Source organism: Stegodyphus dumicola, chromosome 7 (assembly GCF_044657685.1).
Source record: "Stegodyphus dumicola isolate Sdum_Otavi_A_Nest chromosome 7, ASM4465768v1".
Lineage (NCBI taxonomy): Eukaryota > Metazoa > Arthropoda > Arachnida > Araneae > Eresidae > Stegodyphus > Stegodyphus dumicola.
Window position 1 is genome coordinate 130,575,342 of NC_140774.1, and position 3,770 is coordinate 130,579,111.

The following is a 3,770-nucleotide window of genomic DNA, read 5'->3' on the forward strand; positions in this document are numbered from 1 at the left end:
ATTTATTGGCATCGAGTACTTACGCTAGTTTACAAATATAAATATACTTAATAAGATATAAATCTTATTCTAATTATGTATAGTAAACTGGAATATAGATTATATATTCTTCAAATAAGATTTACATTTCATATAAATAAGATCTAAATCTTATTCACCGATTTTAAGATACACATTTCATTAACATTTCTCAAAAAATAAGTAAGTTCAGTACCGAACGCTTGAGTTAAGAATAATCATTTGTTTTGGAAATATATTTACGCATTAACAGCCTTTTTTCATAATGGACAAGTGAAAAGAAAAAAACGTGACTGACCGATTGGCATCTACAGTCCATGATGAAGATAACTTGCAGTAATTTCTCTTCAAGCCTACAAATTTTATCAGAAGTTAATACCATCAAGTGTCAAGCTGTAGTAAGAATAAAGAGTTTATAAATACTGGCAAGCAAGTATACGTATTTTTATTTATGTGCCAAAGAAAACTTTAATAAACATCAAAAGACCGAGATTCAAGAAATTAAGACCTAGTTCAAGAGCTCCTTTCGCCTGCTGGAGGAATTTGCTTTATTAGTTTAAGCTTCGCCTAACTACGTAGGCTGAAGAAAGGTTTCGTCGGGTGCATTGAAACTGTATTTCAGACTGGGTTTATACCCATGTTCTGAATAATCCACGAGTAGCAGAATTTTGTTTATATTATACTCTTCAGTATGCGCAACTGGTAGTTCGGTCCGAGGTTCGAATCCCGCGAACGGGCTGGCTGCATGGGCGTTTTCGTGGTTTTCCCCATGTGTAACGTGTATACGAGCCAGTTTCCCTTAGAAAGTCCTCCACGAAGGCATCCCTCCTCTTAGGCAGATAGCCCTCGAGGCTTTGCCATAATCTCACACACACACAGTCAGTATGCGCAACTGTTAGGCTGATGCAGTTAATAGTTTTTCTTCTAAACCTTCATTTCGAGGTGTGATACCTTTATTTAGAAGACAGATGTTCTTTCAGACTTTAGAGTTCTCTTGACGTGATTTGTCTGTTCAAAGTAATTGATGAAATGCATAAATTTAAATGACAAGTATACGCTTCAAAGAAATCGAATTTGCCAGTATATAAAATGCTACTACTATTAGAATTAAAAAAATATTATGAAGTCCAATATAATTAATAAAATTAGATTTAATAGTCTAAAGTGGCATGAATGAAAAAATTTGCATGAATGTATGTATGTTTCTCGCAATGTGATAAAACAACGGTACCTAGAGCCATCAAAATTTGAATAACATAATCTTCCATAGAATATGGGCATGTGGAAGCCCTAAATTGAATTTGAAATTTGTTGTGTAATCGATTTCATATTTTGTAACACTTCAACAAATTTTTGATTAACGAGTTAAACGATTACTAAGCGAGCAATTACAACACTGTACGAAAAATTTCGTTCTGTTATTTTATTTATTTCATTTTTACTTTTATTATTAGTCCGAATTGACAATTTTCCCAGGAGGACTATCAATTTCGTTTTGGCATTTTGCGTTGATTCACTATAAGAGCTGTTATTTTTTTTATTTTTTTTTTATTTACAAATGGTCTTCATTAATACAATATCTATCAATCGCCGTTTATAAGAACTTGTTAGCACATGCACTTCATTAATATACACACAAAAATGATATGAAAGCTGGGGGAAAAAGAGGCTTTGTTGATTGAATCATAAAGTGCAAAAACCATACTATTCAATTTTTGAAACTATCTTTTTTCGCCAGTGAATTTCCATAGTTTGACATGTAATAATATGTTTAGAAACCTTACTAGTCCACGGTTTTTATTAGTAAATATGCAGCCATGAAAAATAGCATTAGGTACAGAAGCCAAACGAGTACTTTATTGACTTGTTTAGTTTCAACTCACGGAGTTTTGTTGCGATATACAGGAAAAAAAGGGCCCACCAGCGGCCGAGCGGTAAAGTCGCTGAACACTGGTAGTTCGGTCCGAGGTTCGAATCCCGCGAACGGGCTGGCTGCATGGGCGTTCTCGTGGTTTTCCCCATGTGTAACGTGTATACGAGCCAGTTTCCCTTAGAAAGTCCTCCACGAAGGCATCCCTCCTCTTAGGCAGATAGCCCTCGAGGCTTTGCCATAATCACACACACAGGAAAAAAGGAGTAGCGCTTATTTACATTTTCACTCTTACTAAAAGATTTAGTAAACATGGTGAAACTAAGGAGCCCATCCGTTTGCCTCTTTTATCTTCTTATGCTCTCTAAAAGATTTATTAATGAGGTTATTTGAAGACCCCCCAAAACAAAATTAATAATTTACTTTAAATGACTAAACAGTTTTACCAATAAAACATCACTTTATTTGAAATTATTATGCATTGACTACACGACAACATAAAACAAATCTGATTTTTGCTCTTAAAACTTATACGCGATAAGATTCAACAAAAATTTATTAGGTAATGTATATTTAGTGTATCTTCAAACGTTGAGTTTAAGAAAATTCCTTGTAATCAAGTTTTTGAAACAGTTAATCAGCTTTGTAAAAAGCGGCTGTTACTATTTCTGCATTCACAATTTCAGTTATTTTTGAGTTATAAATAATGCTTCAACAAATTTTAATATTATTCAAATGGCGAACAATCTAAGCTTGTTATTATTGCTTTATATTTATAAATGCTTCAGATTTATTTAAGACATCATAAATGCTTCTTTTAATAAATAAGTTTAAAAGTTCATGTATATATTCGTGGAATTTAATACTGCAAAAAAGGAAAAGGTTAATTAAGACTTGCAATAAAAAATTTTAACTATACATGAAGCTGCAATCTTAATAAAGGGTTTAACTTAACACTGAATTCTCGGGAATGTGTTTGCCTGCATGGGTTTTCGCACTGTAACGTCAATACAAGTCAGTTTTCCATAGAAATGCCTCCATAAAGACATCCCTCTCCTTAAGCAAATAGTCCTGGTATAATCTAACATACTAAATTAAATAAAAATGCAGTAAACGGATTTTCTTTAGAGAAATAAGAGACAATGCTCTTAAAAATGCAAAAATTCAGCTTTAAAGAGGAATATATAAAAAAATAGGAAGAAAAGGGAAGAAAAAACATTGATAAATAAGATTGCAAAAAATTCAGTGGATAGTAAAACTAATTTTTCAGAAAAATATTTTTGATGGTAAAAAAAAATAAAAGTGATAAATATATTAATTTTATAAGGTATTTCTCCCACTTTTCTAGCGTGCCTTCGTGGTGTAGTGGTCAGCACATTGAGCCGGCATTTCAGAGGTCCGTGGTTCGATTCCCGGCGAAGGCGGTTGCATAGCTTTCATCTTTCCTGCTTCCAATTAACCTAATGACTCTACAATTTCAAAACTAAAAAGGGAGGTATAAATTTGTAAGAAGCAACTTATAATTTAGAATTTGAGCGTCCAAAAGATATAAATGCCCTAGATATTCCATCAAGAATACCTAACTTTTAAATGCACGCTATTTTAATAATTCTGGTTGCTACAGCAAGATCAGATTTTTTTTCTTTTTAAGATAATTCAAAAATACACTTTAGTTCAACCATATACGAATTCAACATTTGGGCTAAGAATACTTTTTAACTTTGCCTATTATTGTGAAAGAAAGATGCAAAAAACTTAAATTAATAAAAAAAGAAGTTATGCAAAATCTTTAAACTGTATTCGATAGCGCTCAAAATGGATATTTTCGCTGAATTATGATACTCGAAAGTTTTCACGATTACAATACTTCTTTTACTTCGTA

At 32.4% G+C, this 3,770-nt stretch overlaps 1 non-coding gene across 1 annotated transcript; it reads left to right on the forward strand.

The window, feature by feature from the left end:
• Positions 1-3,239: 3,239 nt before the first annotated feature.
• Positions 3,240-3,312, forward strand: TRNAA-GGC (transfer RNA alanine (anticodon GGC)). The gene has a single exon. It is a non-coding gene; the product is annotated as a tRNA-Ala (tRNA).
• Positions 3,313-3,770: the final 458 nt, after the last annotated feature.